Raw genomic sequence first — 23,115 nt, forward strand, 5'->3', positions numbered from 1 at the left:
ACCCGGGAGCGGGGGGTGGGGTGGGGTGAGTAATGAATGCAGTGTGGCTACATTTTTCTTTTTAACAACTCTGAACGGGCAACCGATCCCGCACCGTGGAGACTCTCTGTGCCTTCACAGCAAGACCGCCGCTCCTCACGCGCACGCAGCGCGAGCGAGCTTCGGCTCGAGAAGGAGTGTGCCCGCATGGTCTACCTCACGCAGCCTTGTCCAGGCAGCCCCTCCATCACGCGGGTGGCAGCGGCGGCGTGCGCCGAGGGGTGGCCCCCCTTCCCGCGGCAACCTGGCGCCCCCGTGCCGGCGGCCGGCCCTCCTTCCCGGCAGAGGGGCGCCGGGCTCCACGGGCCCTTCGGGCACTTCCGTCGAGCTCTCGGCTCCGTTCGTGTCCGGGGCGGGTCCGGCGCCCCGGGGCGGGTGCGCGCAGAGCTGGCGGGGCCCTCCCCAGTGCGCGCGCGCCGGCGCCTCTCGCCCAGGCCGCCCCTCCCCCACGCGCCGCCCTCCCCCCCCTCCGAGAGCTTGCGTCCTCCGCGGCTGAGGCGGCAGAGATTGGAATCTGCTCGCCGGCCGCGCGGGGAGGAGGGCGGAGGGAAGGGAGGAGGGAGGGAGGGTGGGAGGTTCGAGCTCCCGCGCGAGACGAGGACCGCACGGCCGCGCGAGGGGCGACAGGGCCCGGCCGCTGCGCGCCGAGGGCGGAGGCCGAGCCGGGCCCCGCCGCCCCGCGGCTGTCCGTGCCCGCCTGCGCCGAGCGCTGGAGGATGAGTTTCTCGGGATCCCGGTGAGTTGGCGGGTTGCGGAGTGCGGGAGGCCGGCGAAGTTTGGGGCTACGGTGGCGGCGCGGGGGAGGCCGCGACGCGCCTCAGCGGTCCCTGCGGGAGACCCCGGCCCCGCGGCCCGGCCCGCCTGCCCGCGCTCGCCCCTTTTGTTCGCATTCCCACCACTCGGTGGACGCTTCTGGAGTCCTTAAATGGGAACGGCGCTCTGCTCCCGCTCCAGAGCTGCGCCGCTGAGTCTGGGGCTGGGTTTCCGGACTCTTTGCTAGAAAAAAAAAGAGAGAGAGAGAGAGAACGAAACGTGTTCGGTGCGGGGATGGAGGCCGGACTAACTGCTCGGCCCGTCTTCCCAACTTGGTTGCGGGAAGGCGCCGGGTTTCTCCCTCGGTCCCTGCGAGTTGGTTCACCTGTTGTTCTGAGCGGCCTCCGCTGCCATGTCTGTTGTGATTCTGCACTTCGATTTAGGAAAACTTTGTGCTGGATTGCGTGTACATCCCCCTCCCTTTCTAGACTCCTAGCGGAAAGATTTGGCAAAGAAAAAGAAGAAAGAAAGAAAGAAAAAAAGCGGGTCAGGGAAGAAAAATAATACGTTGTGTATTAGTGCCTGGCGTTTTGTGACTTGTAAGACTCCGTGTGGTGTCGATCGATCTTTTCATTTGGTTAAGGGGCTGCGGGTTTTCTTTTTAAACCGTTTACAAACTGTTCTGAGGACATGATGCGAGCTTAGCATTCGCGTCATGTCACTTACTTCTTAAGATAACCCTGATTATTGTACTCTTTGTTGTTTTAGAGGAGGAAACCGAGACGCAGAGGTTAAATAACTTAGATAAGTGTGCTGGGATTGGACTCAGGGACGTCGTATTCAAGGGTATGGCCCTCTTACAAAAGCAAATTGTGCAAAGACTTAGAGCGTTTTCCAGTTATGCATGAAATCCCGCGTTGCTTCAACTGTGAACGACTTGTGTTTGCTAGTGAGGGGAATTAAACTTGGAGATAAAGGAAAAGGTAACTTAATCCTTATCACTGCTCTCAGTTGAACTAAAAAGATGTTGAAATTTATCATAACTTTTTAAAGTCAGAACTAAAATACGAACACTTTTGTAGGAACTCAAGAGTTTATGGAAGGCAGATTTAAATTTGGAATGCGTTTTTTAATTTAACCGATACTCTGTTGTTTATATCTTCCCTCCTCACATTTTCGGTGGAGCCCTTTCAAACCTTTCTAACTGCCTTCATTTCTCCTTACCCTTTAAGAGTGAAGCATCCAGTGCTCTTTGCTTTGGATTCCTTCTCAATCTACTATCCTTCTAGAGGATCCCACCCACTTTACTAGTTAACACCTTGAATCATCCCCTTTTCCTACCTATTGGAACATGATCTCTGTTGTCTTGTTTCGTTTGTTGTTGTTTTAATACCTAGTTTCACTATATAGCTCAGGCAGGCCTCGAATTGGCTATGTAGAATTGGCTGGTATTTTGGGGTTTTAAAAAAAAGTACACATGTACTTAGGATCCTTTAATTTACAAAAACTTTTATATAGTTTTGCTAGTCTTATAAAAGTAATACATGGTCGTTAAAGAGAAATTGCAAAATTGAGCAAAATTGAAGTAAAATTAAAATACAGTCATCTATAATCCCTCCCGGAGAGACTGCCAGGAGTAGACTTACTTTTCCTCCTTGGGCACTGGTGACCATCCATTGACTTGACGCTGTGTTGACAGGATTTCACATTCAGGAAGGAACTATATAGCCTAATCAGATCCAAGCACTGTTCTGAGGAAGTATCTGCTAGGGAAGCCCCCCTGCAACTGAGCTACACTCCCAGTGTAGGATCCTTAAACCGGATCCTTGCTGTTCACTCACCTATATGTTTCATCAGAGGAATATGTACTGTTTTCTGATACACTAAGGGGGGGGGGCAACCACACATACTATCCTGGAGCTTCAAGTCTAGTGGGGGAGACATGTGGAAGGCTGAGTTCTATATAATTAAGTGTAATTGTGATGATAATTAAAGTGTAGGGTATTATAAAAGCTTAAAGTGGAGACCTGACCTGGTGCTGGTGTTGCTGAATCTAGGAAGACCTCCCTAAAATGTTATTTTGCATTCTGACACAGTTGTGAAATTAGGTGAAAAGGGGGCTTCTGTGACATGGTGGCTTTATTCTTTTTATGCCCTCTTTTTACCTCTGTTCTTACTCCTTTCTCCTAATTATTCTCAATGTTTTCCAGGTTTCACTTTTCACATCAGTTTTTAAAAATATTTCTAAGTCCCTTGAATTATTTCACTTATTTCTGTGTGTATGCTGCCACACTCGTGGAGGTCAGAGTGCAGCTTGCAGAAGTGAGTCTTTCCTTCCACCATGTGTGTTCTGAGAGTTCATGTCATCAGGCTTGGTTGGTGGCAGGCACCTTTCTTTACCTGCTGAGCCATTTGGTTGGACCTCCCATGAATTACTGTTCAGATTTTTTTCTGTCTGGTTATTTTTCAAATCCTGATCTGCCTTCTGAACTTGAGGCCTTCTGCCTGCTTTATGTAAAAAACTGTACCTGGTAGTCTAGTTCAGATGAACTCTTCCTTAGTGGTTGGCTTATAGTGCTACCTATCCCTGTTAATGGATCAAGCCCAATTCTCTCCCCAGTCCTTCTTGAGTCTAGTCTGTAGCCAACATCTGTAGATCCTGCTTTTGTTCCTGATACTGTGACTCTTCTTTGTATTCCTGCCAACTCTGATACAAGTCTTAGTTTGTGCTGGTATTGGGATTATAGTGGTTATAGAATAATTGGGTAGCTTTCCTTCTTGCTGTCTTTTCAGGAGCAGTTTGAACTGGGATTATTGCCCTTGAATGACTGACATTATATTATATATATATATATATATATATATATATATATAGTATGTAGTGTGTATGTATGTATATGTGTGTGTATATGACCATTTATATAATACACAGACACACACACACACACACACACACACACACACACAAAACCATTTAGGCCTAGATCTTTTTTTTTTCTGGAGAAGACTCTTCAATTCTTCAATTTATTTAATATTTTATTGGTTTGGTAAAATGTCTATTTCTTCTGTGAATTTTAGAGCTTCGTATTTTTTTAAGATTTGTTTTTATTTTTAATTAGTTGTATACATGTATGTCTTTGTGTGGGTTTGTATGTGCTTGTGAATGTGTGTGTCCAGGGAAGTCAGAAGAGGGTGTTGGTTTCCCTGGAGCTAGAGTTTCAGACAGTTGTGAGCCATGCAAAGTCTGCCTGGGAAGCAAACTTTGTTCCTCTTCGAGAACAGCAAGAGCTCTTATTTTCTGAGCCATCACTTTAGCCCTGGGTTTCATATATTTCTTTTATCCCAGGAATTTATTTCTTGAGGTTTCCAGAAATAATTTTTGTATTAAAAATGATTTTTTATTAATTCATGAATTTCATAGTGTATTTTGGTTGTATTCATCCATCAAGCCCCCAGATCTATCCTCCACCCTAATCTCCCTATCCATCCAACTTCGAGTTTTCTTTTTTAAAACAATTTTTTGTTGTTGTTTTTCGAAACAGGGTTTCTCTGTGTAGTAGCCCTGGCTGTCCTGGACCTTGATCTGTAGACTATGCTGGCTTTTAACTCAGATCTGCTGCCTCTGCTTCCCAGGTGCTAGGATTAAAGATGTGTGCCACCACTGCCCAGCCTAAACATTTTTTAAAAAATAAACTCATCATTCAGTTTGTGTTGCTCAGCTACCCTTGGAAGTCAGGCCTTCCCTGAGTTATTAGTCTACCAGGAATCACACCATTAAATAAAAGTGACTCCCTCTCTTAGCAACCATCAAATGCCAATAGCTCCTCAGCTACTGGTGGGATTTCATGCCTACCCCTCACCCCCATGCTGGGATTTTGTCTGGTTTGAGTTTGTACAGGTCTTGTGCGTGCTGTCATAGCCACTGTGAGTTTCTATGTGCAAGTTCCCTGTTGTGTCCAGAAGACACTGTTTCCTTGCAGTTGTACACCACCTCAGTTTTCCTGTTCATTGACTTTTACAAGAAGATCCTTGAACCTTTCTGGAGGGGTGTGATATGTTGGTTCCCTTGATGTTGAATCTCTTCTCTGCATATTCACGGGTCAAGGGGCTCTGTGTTGATTGCCATCTTCTCTGATGATGATTGAGAGATGGTCTGATCTATGGGTAAAGCAATATGCCATTAGTAATCATTTTAGTACTATGTCTATTTAGCAAAATATTGGTACTAAGTTCTTAAGTTCTCCTCTAGGGCCCACAGTTTCTTGGCCCTGTTAACAGTGCCAGTCATGGAGGAATAAAATATTTTATTTGGTTTTCATGTAGTTGCCCCTCTTCTACTTTAATTTCTATATTTCTCTCTTTTCTGGTCTAGTCTGAGGTTGGTGGAATCCCATGGTAAAGGAGAATCTACTGTATGCTGTTCTGTTCTTGTTAAGGAACAAGGTCTTTGTTGTATTGCTCAGGCTGGACACAGATTCCTGGGATAAATAATCTTCCTTCCAGTAGCTGGGAATCCAGCTGCCTGCCATTGTACCCGGCTTGTACTTAGTTTCTCAAAGTAAATTATAAGCCAGGTATAGTTGTGCACACTTAAAAGCCCAGCATTTTGGAGATGGAGGCAGAGAGGGATCTGAAGTTCAAGACCAGCCTGGACTACTAGATAGTCTGTAAAAAAAAAAAAACAAAAAAACCCCAAACAAACCAAAAGCAAGTAAATGTAAAAATGTCTTTGATTTTTTTAATTAAACAATTATTTTAATTTGTGTTAATTTTTTCAACTAATATTTTGTTGTTGTTTTGTTTTTCGAGACAAGGTTTCTCTTTATAGCTCAGACTGGCCTTGTTCTCATAGAGATCTGCCTGCCTCTGCCTCCTAACTGCTGGGATTAAATGCATGCACTTCCATTGCCCAGCCCCCAATTATACTTTTTTTAAGGACTGGGAATCTGGTACAGATGAGAAAGGATGGATGGGATTTGGTTAAGGCTGATGCCCAAGTTTCTAACTGGGGAAACAGAGTGATTTGAATTGATGACTGAGATGAAAAAAAGCTGGAGGAAGGGCTGGTCTATGGGAAAAAAATAGTGTATTTTTTGCATTGATTGATTGATTGTGTACCTGTGTGGGCTCACATGTGCCCCAATTCTCTCTACAATGTGGATTCTGGTCATTGAACTCCAATGGGTAGGCTTGGTGGCAAGCACATTTACTCACTGAGCCACCTTACTGGCACCAAGTAGTGCATTTTTTTATCTAAGGAGTTTAAAACATCCTTTAAACAACCAAGTAGAGGTTTTGGGGACCCAGGTTGCAGCTTAGTGGTAGAGTGCATACTTGTGAGGTATGAAGTCCTGGGTTCAATCTCTACCACATACATACATACATACATTTTTTTTTTTAAAGGATATTTTTGGCAATTGTATATATGGACCTGGAATTCCACAGAGGAAGGAATCTGGAGGGCTGGAGGAAGACCATCTGGAGGGATTATCAAATAGATTGTATATTTTAACCTCAGGATTGATTGGGTGGTTCTCATAAGTGACTTGCTTGCAGTTTGACTGTAAGAGAAGAAAAGCCCCACTATATTAAAATAAACAACTAGAAATAAGTGTGACTGGATCTAGTGGTGGAATTGGGGTTCTGTCTTCTCTGTTTCTCACATCTTGGGGTTCATTTTTGGCCAAGGCATTGATTTGGCAGCGGAGGGCTTACCTGTACCTGACTGCTGTGGATTCAGAGGGGAAGGAAACCTTTTCTAATGGTATAAATCTCTTATGCATGTACTTGAAGGATGATGTGCCATTGGTGTCTGTGCCTTCCTTCCATACCCACTTGGGCACTGAGCTTTTAAACACCATCTGTAGTGGCCTTTGTAGAACCATGTGGGATAGGCAGGTGGTAGTTTTTCTCAAAAGATGATAAGGGTAAATCCACTTTGGCTCTTAGCCTTCTAAAGGTCATTCTTTTAGAATCTAAAGAAAATACAACAAAATAATTTTTGGAACAATTTTCTGGTTATTCTGTGAACTTCTTCCCAGGGTCTCCTGGTATATTCAGTAAAAATCTCAAGCAATAACAATTTAAGGCCTGAATAGAGAAGACTGACATTGTCAGTTCCTGTGACCAAGGAACTCTGGCTGTTTAGAACAAAAGTGTTTTAGAATGTGGCATGTAGAGTAAGAGGGAGGATGTTTGTTTTAAAAGCAAACATTTTTGTTTCTGTTTTTTAAATTATGAGAGCAATACATCCAGTATGGATAATCTAGGAACTATGAAAAACTACCCCCCAAAAGCAGTAAGAATGATAACTTTGGGCTTCCAATTTGATGGAAAATGTCTAGTACTGTTTCTACTGCAAAGTGGCTATGCATCCTTGGATATCACACAAAACTACTAGCATCTGTCTTAAAAGGGAAAGAAAACATGTGACCTTTCAGGTCTTTTTCTTACTGCAGAGAAAGGAAGGAAGAGGGTTCATCTTAAGGGGAACCTGAGTTCTATGCCAGGTGTCCATGTGCTGGAGGGAGAGAACCTAGTCCTACAAGTTGTGCACTGCTCTTTCAAATAAAACTAAAGGAAGAAAAAAAGTCCATGAGTTCCATGCAGAGCAGTTGCTGACACTTCAGGTCATATTGTGCTTTGGGTCCTGATGGCATTGCTGGATTCCTGACTTGCCAGAAACCCGCTCTTTTAGCTGGCAATGTTTGCAAGTAAGAAAGGGAATGGCACCTAGTATGGTGGCGTCAAGGTCAGCCTGGTCTACAAATTAAGCTCCAATACAGCCAGGGCTACACACTGAGAATCTTGTCTTGAAAGAAAAGAAGAGAAGAGGAAAGAAAAGAAAAAAGATTACTAACATATTACCAAAATAAGCCTCATCATTTGTGTTTGTTAAATTGGGAGGGGGCATTCTTATTACAATATAAAATCTAAATCCTCTGAGACTGTCTTTTTCTGGCCCAGGCTGCATTTGCTGCAGTGTTTGCTTCATACTTACTACCTTGTTGTTAGCCTAAGTTGCCTAAATACACCTTTCTGGAGCATTCTAAATCTTTGGATCTGTATTGATCACTGCAGTACCCCTACTACATGCAGCATTTGAAATGTGGCTAGTCTGAAATTTGTCATGGTGTAAATTAAATTACACAGCTATTCTAATAGTGCAAAAATGTAAAATACCTGTGCTTTCCAAATGTTGATTACACATTGAAATACTACTTTGAATTCACTGGGTTAAGGAAATTTTTATTTAGTGGGTTTTTGTTGTTGTTTTATTTTTTTTGGCAGTCTCCCTGTGTTGCTCACAGTAGCCTTGAACTCTGAACTCACAGTCTCTTGGCTCAGCTTCCTGAATGCTGGGATTACAGGTGTATACTATTGCACTTGGATTTTTTTTTAACCCCTCCTTTTTTTCCAGTTAGCAGAAGTTCTGTAATCCTCACCTCCCATTACTACTGATACAGGCATAGGGATTAGTTTAATCTTTCTTTTCCATTGTCTTTATTTCTTCCATCCGTTCTCTTCCCTATCCAAAAATAGGTCATAAAAAAAAAAAACTTTGTGTTTTCATTGGCTATATGAGCAGTAATTTTGTGTGAGCACATTTTGATTTTCATTCTTTTAAAATAATTGGTATTCCATTTTATGGATACACTTGAGTCTTACTTGCTTTTGAGACAGGGCCTTGCTGTTTAACAGTGCCTATCCTCCTGTCTGTGTCCTGAGTGGTATGACTGCATGTAGGTGTTCACCATTACCAGTCCCCGATTCATTAACAGTAAGATTGTTTCCAGTTTTTTTTCTTTTGAATTATAAATAGTGCTGTTTTACTCTGTGAAACTACTTTGTAGGATAAATTCTTACAAATGTATCTACTCTAAGAGAACGTGCACAAACTTAATAGAAAGTACCTGTTTGCCCTGTCAAAGCTTTACAACTTACATCCCAACTAACAATGTTTGTGTGTATTCTTCCCCGGGGCAAGTATAAGTCTGTTTTTACTTTTCTAATCTGCCATCTGAAAAAGTTACTCCTGTGACAAAATTTCTTTGCTGTTCTGAGGATTAGCTTATGCTCTGAATTTGTCATAAACTTCTTGGTGGGTGAATTTTGCCCTAAACTATTTTGTATTGCTAACAGTGGAACTGAAATATTTTATAAAATGAAAGTGCACACGTTTGTGTGTGTTAACGGCAACAGGGTCCAAAGTATGCTTCTGTGTCTATGTCATGAAAATTATTTTGACCTGAAGGCATTTGCAAATAGAATTTTGTCCCAAATTCCTTACTTGCCTAAAGCAGAGCTTTCCAAGAGAGCTCACTAGTCATTCATAAGCTCTTCACAAAGCTCCTTCTTTTGGAATTTTGAAACCTGGGAAGATTGAGTCTTACTAGAGAGAATTTGTCACCACACATAAATAGACACTGCTACAAATCTACCATCTCTCTGTCTGCCTCCGAATCACCACTTGTTGTTCCTAAAATTTACTTGTTTTTACGCTCTTTGTGTTACTTGGGCTTCCTTGGTAAGATAGATTGCTCCAAATTCTTATGACAGTGTGTGTGTGTGTGTGTGTGTGTGTGTGTGTGTGTGTGTGTGTGTGTGTGTGTTTAACTCTTAGGCTCTAGTTGTGGAACCTAAAGAGAATAGAGGACAATCTTTTTCTGTTCAGTAATGGCTAGATTCATCCTTACCCCAGCATCTGGGTAAAGATAAACAAAGTGAGGTTTCTCTAAAACATACTTAAAAATAGTATTATTTAAAAATATATAAAAATGCTTTAAGCATGAGTAAAATTGCTCTAAACTGAATTTTCTAAAATCTGTTCTCCAAAATTAAAGATTTGTTAAGTGAGATTGAATATACTATTAGATGTACTTCTCTACATACTTATCCCATCCCTGCATATATATTCCTGCAGCTGTAGTGATAAATTTAAAAAATTTTAATTAAAATTTTTATTTTATGTGCATTAGTGTTTTGTCTGCATGTATTTATGTGTGAGTGTGCCTGGAATTGAAGTTACAGGCAGTTGTGAGGGGCCATGTAGGTGCTTGGAATTGAACCTGGGTTCTCCGGAAGAGTAGCCATTGCTCTTAACTGCTAAACCATGTCTGCAGCCCCCAGTCTTTGTTCTTCTTAAAATTATTTTCATAGCATTGTTATCAGTTTACATGAAAGAGTAAATGGTTTGTCCCAGGTTCTTCTGATCACAAAAATGAGGAAGAATGGCAAAGCCATTCATTTAAGTTAAAGTTTTTTTGAATTTTATTATATTTCATGTGTGAGTGTTTGTCTGAATGTATTGTATGTCTGTGCCATGTGTGTGTACCGCTCACAGAGGCCAGAAGAGGGCATCATCCCAAGACTGGAGTTACTGACCTTTGTGACCTGCCATGCTGGTGTTGAGAACTGAATCATAGTCCCCTGAAGAACAGTTAATGCTCCTAACCACTGAACTGCTTGCCTGCCTCCCTCGCTCCCTCCTTCCCTTTTGGTTTTTCAAGACAGGGTGTGTCTGTGTAGCCTGGGCTGTCCTGGAACTCACTCTGTAGACCAGGCTGGCCTCAAACTCACAGAGGTCCGCCTGCCTCTGCCTCCCAAGTGCTGGGATTAAAGGCAAGCTCTACCACTGCCTGACTGAACCATCTTTCTAGCCACCCCCACCCACCCCTTTTTAAGCCTGGAACTTGCTATGTGGACCAGGCTGGTTTTGAACTCAGCGATCTGCCTGCCTCTGCCTCCTGAATACTGGCATTAAAGTGGCCACACTTTGCTAAATTAAATATTTTACAGTTCTTTTTTATTTTGTGTGTGCATGTATGTGTGTATATATGGAGGTCAGAGGACAGTTTGAAGGACTTGATAAGCTCCTTGCACCATGTGGGTCCCAGGGACTGAACTCCAGTTGTACAGTCGATGCCTTTACTCTTGAACTAGCTTGCTGACCCCTAAGTTTAATTTTTACACAAAGAAATTCCTTCCTTCCTTCCTTCCATCCTTCCTTCCTTCCATTCTCCCTCCCCCTCCCTCCCCCCTCCCTCCCTCCCTCCATCCATCCCCCCCTCTCTCTCTCTTTCTTTCTTTCTTTCTTTCTGAGATAGAGTCTTGCTATGTAATTCAAGCTGTCCTCAAATTGAAAATGTAGCTCAACATGGCCTCAATTCTCAACTTCCTGAGTGGCTGGGGCTACAAGCTCGGACTACCATCCATGGCTGGCTTGCCCTTCCTTCCTTCCTTCCTTCCTTCCTTCCTTCCTTCCTTCCTTCCTTCCTTCCTCCTTTCCTTCCTTCCTTCGACAGGATCTCACTGTGTAGCTTTGGCTGGCCTGAAACTCAAAGAGATCTGCCTGCCTCTGCCTCCTGAGTGCTGGGATTAAAGGATTGTACCACCATGCCCTACCCTGACTGATTTCTTTAATACTAGCACTTGAGTGGCAGAAGCAGGTGGATCTTTGAGAGTTCAAGACCAGCCTGATCTACAAAGTGAGTTTCAGGATAGCCAGGGCAACACTGAGAAACCCTGTCCCGAAAAATACCCAAACAAACAAAACAAATATCAAAAACAAAATAAAAAAAATAGAAACAAATCAATCTTGATAATGATTACAGTGACTTTTCATTAATCTGAATACCCAGATACTAAAATTAAAAAAAGACTTGGCTTATTTATATGTTTAGTTGTTTTTTTATGGGTATGGATGTTTTGCATGCATGTATGTCTGTGTACCATGTGTATGCCTGGTGACCACAGAGTCCAGAAGAAAATGTCAGATTTCCTGGAAGTGGAGTTACTGCCCATTTTGACATGCCATATGGATGCTGAGAATTGACACCCCCGCCCCCCAGTCCTTTGGAAAACCAGTCAATGTAATCTCTGAGCCTGTATGTTTAGTCATTTATGTTTATTGTGCTGTGTACTTTATACTCTGCTTACCAGGTTTATTGCCTTCAGCCCAAACTCTAAAGTCTTACAGTACGAACAGTAACAATCCTCACAGGGTTGTGAGGGCAACATGGAGCATTTAGCCTGCCTTTATATAGAAGCTTAATAAACGTTAATGAAGATAAATATTTGTCAGGAAAATAACTTTTGTGTTTTTAAAAGAAATTTATTTTTATTATTTTTAATTATGTGTATGCTTGTGTGGGTATGCCCACATAAGTACAGGTACCTGTGGAGGCCAGAGGTCTCAAATCCCCCTGTGGCTGGAGTTATATGTAGTTGTGAGCTACCTGATATGGGTGCTGGGAATTGAACTTAGGTCCTTAGCAAGAACAATACTTGCCATCTCTTCAGCTCCTAAAATTTTATTTATTTTTAAAATTTGTCATACAATATATTTTTTTATTTTTTACCCTAAATCCCAGATTTCCCTTCCTATTTTTCTCTTAAAAAAAGAAACAATAAAAAAAAAACACCCACAAAAATCCCTAAAGCAAACAAACAATAACAACAAAAATGGAGTTGTTTTGTGTTGGCCAACTATTCCTGAGCATGGGGCCTGCCTTGGAGTATAGTTAATATATCCAGTGTCACTCGTTGAAGATTACAGATTTTTCCTCACCCGCCTGGCCACCATCAGTTGCAAGTAGCTTCTTAGGGGTAAGATTCTGTGCCCACTTCCCCTTCTTCATGCTGAGATTTTATCTGGTTTGAACTTGTGCAGGTCTTGTGCTTCCTGTCACAGGCTTTGAGTTCTTATGTGCACCACTCCTGTTGTTCTGAAAATGCTTGGAGTTTTCCACTTCTCTTAGCTTTTAAATCATTTATTTTGCCTTTTCTGCATAGATTCCCGAGCCTTGAGGAGAGGGGTGTAATATGGAGCCATTTAGGGCTGGGTGCTTCACAGTCTCTCATTCTCTTCATGTTCACTTGTGAGTCTTTGTGTTAGTGCAGGATGCTTCTCTGATGAGGGTTCAGCAGTGCACTGATCTAGGGTTATAGCAAAATGTCTTTAGGAGTCTTTTTGTCTTTTTTTTTTTTTTTTTTTTTTGGAGACAGGATTTCTCTGTGTAGCTTTGGAGCCTATCCTGGCACTCGCTCTGGAGACCAGGCTGGCCTCGAACTCAGAGATCCGCCTGTCTCTGCCTCCCAAGTGCTGGGATTAACGGCGTTCGCCACCAACGCCCAGCTAGGAGTCCTTTTATTGGTATGATATTTTAGCAAAATAATAGTAGTAGTAAGTTTTCCCCTAGGACCTGTGACCTCTCTAGTCTGAGGTTCTTGGTCTTATTAACAGTGTCACATAAGGGTTCTGTCTCATGGATTAGGCTTAAATCCAATCAAAAGGTAGTTGGGTACTCAAGTAACATGTGTGCTACCATTGCACCTGTGTGTGTATTTTGAGCCAGATTGATAGTGTAGGATTTGTAGCTACTCCTGTAGTAGCATGTGGAGTAGCTTTGAGCATTGTGAACTAGTCCTCAGGAGTGAAGCTTCTAGTTGAGCACCAGCTGTATTTCTCCATGTTAGATAAGTGTATGATGTTTTCAGCAATAGGGTCTTACTGGCATTGTGGAGAGGAACTAATAGCATTGGCAATAGCCTGTAAAGAGTGTTGGGGGTGATCCATAGGATCCCCTTTAGCTAACAACTCCAAAAGACTAACCCATTCTTCCTGATCCTGGGAGTTTTATTTGATAGCATTTGACGTCTAGTTGGGTCATTATCCTCCCCCATTAAATGATAACTAACTATTTAAATACAATTTATATATCTGTATGTATTATATATATGTATTTTAGGAAGCCCCTACAGTAGTAGGTTCCCATGGAAAATGTTTAATTTAAAAAGCAAATCAAAGCTGAGGAGTGGTGGCCCATGTCTTTAATCTCAGCACTTGGGAGGCAGGCAATCTCTGTGAATTTGAGGCCAGCCTGGTCTACAGAGCTGAAAAAAATTAAAGAGAAAAAAATTAAAATTTCTTATGCATACTACTCAAATAACATTTGTAAATACCAATATAGATACTGTAAGTTGAAATCATCATCTCATGTTGCTGCCATAACTTAAGATTTTGAGTAAACTCTTGGTGCTTGAACCTAAAATGTAAGAAACTTCAAAGTAAGTGATAGTGTCCAAATACAAAGTTTTGAAGATGTAACTGTGAGTTATATATGCAGTTATGTCCTCCCCTACATTTTTTTCCCCCTTCAAGACAGGGTTTCTTTGTATAATCACTCTGGCTGTCCTGGAATATAGTCTGTACAAGGCTGGCCTTGAACCCCTGCCTCTGCCTCTCAGTGATGGAATTAAAGGTGTGGACCACCACCACCCAGCAAATGTGTAGCCCAAGTTGGCCTGGAATTCGTGATCCTCCTGCTTCCTCAAAGGTGTGGACCACCACCACCCAGCAAATGTGTAGCCCAAGTTGGCCTGGAATTCGTGATCCTCCTGCTTCCTCCTCTTCCTTCAGCAAATCCTACTGACATGGGCCCTTCTCAGTATTCTTGTCCTTTGTGAGCTTTGTAGCTTTTAAGTTTAAAACACATTAAACTGTTTCAAATATGACTTTTTTTTTGTAATAATGGATTAAGGTAGAATGAAATGTGGGAATGTAGAACCTAAACTAAGGGAGGTGAAAACCAGGTGGTGATAAAATGTAGAACCTCTAGCTTGAAGACCAGAGTCCCATCGGCTACTGGACAGCTGTGCATTCTTCATTCATGGGTTCTTTGGCAGGAGCAGCAGGGCACTCGTATCTAAAAAGAAAAGTATGTCTGAAATACATTCATATCAGTAATTATGATAAGTTAATTCTTACCTTTAAATGTATGTTTAATTTATCTTTAGGTTTGCTTTAATTTCCTAGGAGTCATGCAGATTTTTTCTAAAAATAACAGCACTTTTAGGGGATTAAATTTAGATTTCCTGTTTATATCCTCAGTGCTGAATCAATATTTTATGAAATTACAGTCAGGAGCTCTTCCATGGTACTGACATGTGATGTATTGTATACTGCTTTCCCTTCTTTAGGATTCCAGACTGGGATGTGAGAAGGCATGGAAAAGCTTTAGGTAACTAGTAGCTGGGAAGAGGTAGAAAAGGTTGTCAGGCATACTCCTTTTAAAAGGGGAGGTTTTTTTTGTTTTTGTTTTTGTTTTTTTAATAAGACTTCAAAATAAATTCACAAATTTTACATTACACAAAATTAAGGAAAAAAATAAAAGAGAGGCTTGTAGCATGTAAAATAAGACTCAGAGACAGATATTGGGGTTCAAGCTTCAAACTGAAGATCAGAGAAGCAAAGCAGTCAAACCAGTATTTTACCTCTATCCAGCTGAAATGGCAGTCCTGTCTCCACAAATCCTCAGAGGCAAAAAGGCTCTGAATTCCTGCTTCTCCTCCTTTTATTCCTTTCTCTGCCCAGCCATATCACTGCTGTTTACACCTCCCCAGTGCTGGGATTAAAGGCATGTGATCCCAGGTGCTGAGAACACATTTGTGTGAGTTGTTTCTTTTAAGACTGTAGTCAGTGTGGCCTTGAACTAACGGAGATCCTTCTACTTTTTAGTCCTGAGTCCTGGGATTACAGGTGTGTGCCACCAGTACCCAGCTTCTATAGCTAACTAGTATGGCTGCCTTGCTATTTTGATCTCCAGTGGCTTTAATAAATCATAAGCAATATATCATCATAGAAGCTAGGAGTGATCAAAAACGGGTGTGTTAAATCTGTGGAATAAAGCTAGCCCAAGGATTGAAGGATAATTTTACATTCAGAAGTCTATAGTATCATTTACACTATATTAATAAGGAAGACCAGTTTAGTTGAAGAAAAACAAATAGATATGAGTATTATTCCCTAGTGAGTGCATCTTTGATGACAGGGTTACTAATAGAGGCTTTAGCTATTGGAATGTTAGAAGCTAAAGAAACAATGTAAGGCTGGAGAGATTGCTTAGTGGTTAGTAGCAATTATTTATTATTCTCCGCATGTTAGGAAACTCACAACCACGTGTAACTCCAGCTCTGGAGGGATCTGATGCCTCTGGCCTCCATGGATACTGACAGGAACACATACACATAATTTAAGAGTAAATCTTTGCTTTAAAAATATGTGTGTGTGTCACTTTTTTTTTTTTTTTCCATTTGAGGAGACTGCCATGAATATATAGTATTTACCAATGTGCTTTGCCAGGCACACAGTCTACCTAAGAAAAGTCAAGATGGTCAACTGAGAAGCTACTAATTAGGTGAGTAGGCTATGAATATAGTGAATAAGAGGTTTCTTATAGACCAGCAATAGCCAATTTGATACTTTAAACAGTTGCTATATTTGCTACATGTGTCTGCTGATCTTTGGCCTACTGGGCAGTTTCTCATCCCAGACATGTTGTGAATGGTGAGAGAGTTCTCTCTGTAAAGCTTCCTGTTTCCAGCTTACTTCTACAGAATAACACCTTGTTTGAAGGTTAGTGGCAAACAAGTCTGGTTGTTTTCTGAGTGCACCTAGAGAACCGACTACCATCTGGTGCACATCTTACTCTGCTGTAAAAATAAACTGTAAGAAGTTTTTAATCACCGGGTATTGGTGGTGCAAGCCTTTAATCCCAGCACTCGGAAGGCAGAGGCAGGTGGATCTCTGTGAGTTCGAGATCAGCCTGGTCTACAAAATCTAGTTCAAGGACAGCCTCCAAAGCCACAGAGAAACCCTGTCTAGAACCCCCCCCCCAAAGAAAAAAGAAGTTTATAATCAGATACATGTATCACTGAGTTGCCTGGAATCTGGAGGCTGTAGATCCTACTGTCTTGCTAGAAGAATACCAAAAAATACACTGAGAAAAATGGAAAGGGGATTACTCCAAAACTAGCTTTTAAAAAAATTGTAGCATGGAGCCAGGCAGTGGTGGTGCACCAGTTAAATCCCAGCACTGGGGAGGCAGAGGCAGGCAGATGTATGTGAGTTCGAGGCCAGCCTGGTCTACAGAGCTACATCGAGAAACCTTGTGGGTTCTAGCAAACTGACCTCAGGTCCTCATGCTTTTGTGGCAAACACATTACCAATTGATCTGTCTATCCATTCCCCTGATGTTCTTTCAGTAACTCATTAAATAACTCAGTGGTAGGATTTACAGCTGTCCTTATTTTAATGGTGATGATTATAAATAAAACTGAGTTATCTGTAGCAGTGACCTTGGTTGAGATGATCTGATTTCTTTGGTTACCAAGTCACAGCTGTGCTTAATGTTGTGTATTGGAGGCAGGAGAGATGGCTCAGTGATTAAGAGCACCAATTGTTTTCTCAGAGCACCTGGAAGTAAAAATAAATCACTAAAAAAATACTATTGTGTATAATTAAGTAATTAAAAAACGTAGAATTTAAGTTAGAGACTATTGAAAGTAAAGTGTGTGTAAGTGTGTCTGTCTGTTCATCCCAATCCAGGTTCAGAGAACTCCTCAACCCTATGAGCCCACAGAATGAGAAAAATATTTGCAAATTATGTATATGATGAGGGAACTTAATACCCAGAATGCATAAAGAACACTGACCAATAGCTCATCTTCAAAACAACCCTATTTTTAAAAACAGGCCAAATTTTCTGATAAGTCTCCAAAAGGTGATCAGTCAGATCTGAAAAATTCACTCACTAGACAATTTGAGATCAAAACAATTTCTTGCCTACTAGTATATCTGTAATTTGAAAGGTGTTAAGTATTAGTAAGGAGTTGGAGAAATGGGAATCTTTGGACAATGATTTGGGAATATAAGATGTTCTAGCTGCCTTAGAAACAGTAGCAACTCCCTTTCTCCCTCCCTTCCTCCCTGCCTTTCCGCTTTTCAAGGCAGGATTTCTGTGTAGCCCTGGCTGCCCTAGAACTCTCTGTGTACACCAGGCTGGCTTCAAACTTAGAGGCATTTCCCTGTCTTTGCCTCCCAAGTGCTGTGACTAGAGGTGTGCACACCTGGCAAGTAGCAAACTTCTTTAAAGAAAAAAAGATTAAACATAGAATTGCTGTGTAACCAGCAGTTTCATTTCTAAGTATACACCCAAGAGAATGCAAAACACAATTTAACACAGAAACCTACATGTGAGCCATAGGATTTGAGTTTGAGGCCTGGGCTACATTGTAAGGCTTATCATGAAACAAAACAAAAATTGTTCACGAAAGTCCACAACTTCATTCATAACTGCCAAGTGGTAGAAACAACCTGAATATTCATCACCTAAAAAAACGAATTTGATCTTGCTGTAGGCAATGAAACATTACCTGTGAAAAATGAAATACCTTTCATTTTTCTACAACATGATGCTACAACATGAATTAACTTTGGAAAACATTGGGCAGGGGCTAGGAATGTAGCTCAGTTGGCAGAGTGATTGCCCAGCATGCACCATGCATTCCACCTCCAGACCACTAAAACCAGTCTGGAAGTGTATGCCAGTCATCCAAGTACTTGAGAGGTAGAAGCAGTATGACCAGAAGTTCAAAGTCATCATCAGTTTCAAAGGAAGTTCAGAGCTAACCTACCCTAGCTCCCTGCAAGAAAAGAAAAGCAGAGCGAATAAGTCATTCACAAAAGACCACATATTGTATAAATTCATTTATAAAAAATGTTAGAAAAAGGCAAACCATTAGAAGAAAAAATACCTTACTGGGGTGCTGGCAGTGGAAAGTTGAGTGAGACTATAAAGATTTTTGTTTTGAGGGGAGTAGTGGTGGTGGTGAAAATGTTCTGGAATTAATTAGTAGTGATCTTTTTGTGTATACACTTATAGTTATCAAAGGCAATTTTATGCTATGTGAATTTTATATTTCCAAAAATGAAAAAAAAAAAACCTCAAGAACCCTCAAAATGATTGGAGCTGGAGAGATGGCTCAGCAGTTAAGAGCTGGCTGCTCTTCTAGAGAACCTGGGATCAATCAATTCCCAGCAACTACATGACAGCTCACAGCTGTTGGTAATCCCAGTTCCAGGGGACTCAGCACTCTCACATAGGCATACATGCAATTAAAAGCACCAAAGTACATTAAAAAAAAAAAATCCTCAAAATGGTAATTCCAAATGTTGGTGCTAATATTAAGAAAGTTACAAGGCCCTTAGTCTTTGATTTGCTTTCAATGAAATAAATTATTTTTGCTTCTAACAAAACTGAAGAAGCTCTCAAATCCATTATTCAGAAATAAATTGTTAGCTGCTACAATATTAAAAATATTTTAGGGCTGGGGTAAGTTCAGTGGTGAATATGAAGGGTTCAATCCTTGGCAACAACAAAAAGTTTTTAATGATGAATCATGCTAAAAGTTTCAATGCATAACTTAGAAGGGATTTTGAAAGTTGTGATTTTTTTTTTTTTTTTTTTTTTTTTTGAGAAGGTTTCTCTGTGTAGCCCTACTGTCCTGGAACTTGTTCTGTAAACTTGCTAAACTCTCTCTTACTTAGCAACATTATTTTAAAAGATAGTATAAAGTAATTTAAAAAGGTGCCCATCACATAGAAGTACATTTTTTGTGAAAAAATTTTACATTGTTACTTACTAAATTATGTAATATTTGTCCCTTAAATCAGTATACTGCTAATAATCATAATAATTGAGTCCCCAATAAATTTTCAATTATTTTTACTTAATAGCTTACTTACAATGAGAAATTCTTAAAAATTTCATTTGTAAATAAACAGAACAAAAGATTTTTGCTTAAACTTGAAAATAATCACTTTGAGTGGTTAGAGTTTCAAGGAGTAGAAATAATTTTGGGGCAGATATCATGGAAAGATGAGTTCAGGGTAGAAGGAAATGATGTGAATTTTCATTTTAAAATGGATTAGTGTGGGGCTGGAGCGATGGCTCAGAGGTTAAGAGCACTGGCTGCTTTTCCAGAGGACCTGGGCTCAATTCCCAGCACCTACATGGCAGCTCACAATTTTCTGTAACTCCATTTCCAGGGGATTCACACTATTTCACATAAAATAAATTTAAATAAATTATTAAAAAGTGGATTAGTGGGTGTCAGGTCACAGTGCTTTGATTCTGGTGAACACCTTTAAGAGTAAGTACTATGGAGTTACTAAACTGTCAATATTTATAAGGTGCTATGAGTCATTTTTTTTTTTTTATTTATTCTGCTTACAGAGGATTTTATGGTCAACATAAAGTGTAAGGGGGCCAGGAGATGCTTTGGTCAGTAAAATGACGGCTGCACAAGTATGAGGACCTAAGTAAAAGAACCTCCATAAAAAGCCTGGAACAGTGGCTCATATAATCTCATGACTAAGTGGGGGTGTGCATGGCAGCACAGAGGCAAGTCAGCTGAGGAGACACTTTTTCAGAATAACAAAGGTAGCAAGGCCTTTGAATACTTTCTCACTCAGTCTGATCTCACTGTCACCCAGCTTTTGAAGTTTCCTTGCTACTTTACAAAAAGTAACAAAATAGAGCCAACAGTATAGTGTAGTGGGTAAAAATCACTTGTCACCAAGGTTGATAACCTGAGTTCAATCTGTAGGACCCACATGGTGGAAAGAGATAACAGACTCCAACAAGTTGTCCTCTGACTTCCACAAGCACACTGTGGTACTTGTGCATAGTCATAATGGATAAATAGTAATGTAGTAGATTTTTAAAGATTTCCAAGTAAAAATAAAAGGGAGAGCAATCTAAGGAAGACCTCAGCCCTCAGCCTGTAGCTTCACATTCATGGGCACACAAGTGTACATGCACCTGCATTTGCACACGCATCCACTCACACCAGCAAACACCACATAGAACACACATAATGTGAGAGGGCTTGGTAGGTCTTTGCAGTTGAATACACAAATGAAAATGTTAAGGCCAGTGATGGTCAAATATTTGGAATTCTGTTGCTCAATGGTTATATGACCTTAACCTCAGTTTTTCCATCATAAAAACAGTGATCCAGCTCACTGAGCTCTCATGAGAATTAAATAAAGTCAGATAAGAGAAATGTCTAGTGCAGCACCTGCCATTTATCAAGTGTGTTATACATATCGGGTACTTTGGTAAGTGCTCTGCATGCAGCTGCTTTATACTTAAGGTGGGAATTATTTCTGTTCTGCTGAAGGTGTTAGTAGCATAACTATAGCAGAATAGTAAAGTGAACTAAATGTGTAAGACAAAAGAGTTCCCTTTCCTCTTTCTTTTCTTCTCTCCCCTTCCTCATAGTCCATCAGTCCTCCCTTCCTCCCTCCTTTTTTTGTTTTGCTTTGCTTTCCTCTGTTTTGTGTGAGACAGGGTTTCTCTATGTAGTCCTGGCTGTCTTGGAACTCACTTTGTAGACCAGCTGGCCTCGAATTTAGAGATCTGCTTGCCTTTACCTCCTGAGTGCTGGGATGAAAGGTTGTGCCACAATGCCTGGCTCCCCTTCTCTCTTTAGTGCTAAGGATTGAATTCAGCAAATCTGGATTTGAATCCTATCTTTGTCACTTCTTAGCTATGTGACCTTGCAAAATTATGTAAATGTGTGGTGTTTACAGTGTCCCCATGTGTAAATGGAATAATAACAATATGGAAGCTAAGGACTAATTTATTCATTTTTGTTGATATCTATCAGTTTCTTGGCAAACATTCTTTGAACTGCTTTCAGTGTTGCGTATTTCTGTTTATTAGTCCATTCCCTCACTGCTTTGCAAATACTCTCCATCTCAGTCTTCTGACCCCATTCTTTTTGTCACTTTACTGTTTTTTTCCAGCTCTTAGGCACTTACTTACAAGTTTTTTTTTTTTTTTTTACGAAAGAAGTCTTGACTTTGGACACATAGGATAGCTAAAAGGAGGGTAAAAGCCCCTAGGCTTTTTTTTCCCCTGTGCCTTCATTTTGAGTTTCCTGTATTTCAGGTCAGCCTCATCCCTGACTGCACTAAGGATGTGATGGCAGCCTATTCTATTTCTTGAAGGATGAAAGCACAGTACAGGTCATTGTCTTAAGGTTGCAGTCACCTAGAATCCCAGTTGCTGCATACCTTGCAGGACATTTACCCACAAGTCTTGGATCATTTTCTGAGACGCTTGTCCTCTCAAGCAGTAATCATGGTCCACTTTGCAGCACCACAGCTGAAACAGTGAGCATAGGACAGGACTGCTAATTATTCATACCCCCTCCTCTTCTTGCTGCAGTGCTACCTCAGTTTAAACCTAAAGCTCATGCTAGTTCTTAAAGGCAAAATTGGGATCATTGAACCCTTTTGCTTCTCTTCCCACCACATTGACTAGATCTCTGCTTTTTACTTTTACTTGTACCTTTAATTGGCAATTTGGGGTAGGTGACTAAACCTGTTGGCTGCTTGAGCCAGTTACATTCCCTGATATATAGTCTCTCTCTCTGTCTCTGACTCTCTGTCTCTTTCTGCGAAGGAGTGAGTTCTGTGTTTTGTTATTTCAGGAATTGTATTTGGTAGGAGTACTATAGTAAAGTTTCAGAAGCAGAGCATTGGCCCAGAATATCACTAAGCAACAAAGTTACATTCTGTCAATTTTTGACCTTTTGGCTAAAATAGAACATAGTTATATAGTGAACAGTATTTGTATTTTATCTTATGTGGACAGAGGCAAGACTTATTTTTCTGAGTAATATATTCTCTTACTTGACAGATTTCTAAAAAATATTGTAAGGCAGTAGTTGGAAATACCAAACAGCCTATTACATTCTATGATTGGTTTGTTAGTTTTCTTTTGCTGTACGGTTTAGCACAGACATACTGGTTTAGAGCTATGCATATAGTTCTATAGGACACAAGTGCAACATATGTCTCTCTAGTCTAGATGGAGGTGTTTTCAAGGGTTGTGTTCCTTTTTGCAAGCTCTAAGAGACTGTCTAGTACTGTACCTTTTTCAGATTTTAGAGACTGGCCACATTGCTTTCCCTGTAACCTCCTGTCTTCACACTCAGCAAGCTCTCATGTCTCACACCTTTGCCTTCTTATTCTTTTCCCTGAGTGCAAAAAGGTATTTCTACTTTTGGGAACTCAAGGAGTAGATGGGTAATCTCCATGCCTCAAATTTTGTGGTCACATCAACAGTTAGTAAAAATCTTCTGCAGTTGTAATTGTTGTAATTCTGAGTTGTAATTTGACCTTTGGATGTTTTCCCCAGTTCAGCTTTTAGAGTATCAACTTTTCAAAATCTTTAATCATTTAAATAAGCTTTGGTTGTTAAAACTTGAATGCACTTTATAAATATGCTTGCACATTTGTTTTGCTATTTTAACTAATACATTCATAGGTTCCAAGGATTAGGATTCAACATCTTTCCAGGAGCCATCATTAGCTACCATAATAGTTCGTTTTTAGTTTGCTGCATAACTTTAACATCTTCACTTTATTTATTTTGATAAAGATGAATATGGTGCGGCTGAATGGTCAAA

General features: G+C 40.8%; 1 protein-coding gene across 4 annotated transcripts in view; it reads left to right on the forward strand.

The window, feature by feature from the left end:
* Window positions 1–626: 626 nt before the first annotated feature.
* Bmpr1a (bone morphogenetic protein receptor type 1A) overlaps window positions 627–23,115 on the forward strand; it is a 98,311-nt gene continuing 75,822 nt past the window's right edge. The window contains exon 1 of one of the 4 annotated variants that reach the window (XM_027389440.2): window positions 627–775. The gene's annotated coding sequence lies outside the window, so the exon portion shown is untranslated. Of the gene's footprint in view, window positions 776–1,601; window positions 1,776–23,115 lie in introns of those variants that run through there. The other 3 variants (XM_027389444.2, XM_027389441.2, XM_027389443.2) reach the window with 3 other exon arrangements.

Source organism: Cricetulus griseus (genome assembly GCF_003668045.3).
Source record: "Cricetulus griseus strain 17A/GY chromosome 1 unlocalized genomic scaffold, alternate assembly CriGri-PICRH-1.0 chr1_1, whole genome shotgun sequence".
NCBI lineage: Eukaryota > Metazoa > Chordata > Mammalia > Rodentia > Cricetidae > Cricetulus > Cricetulus griseus.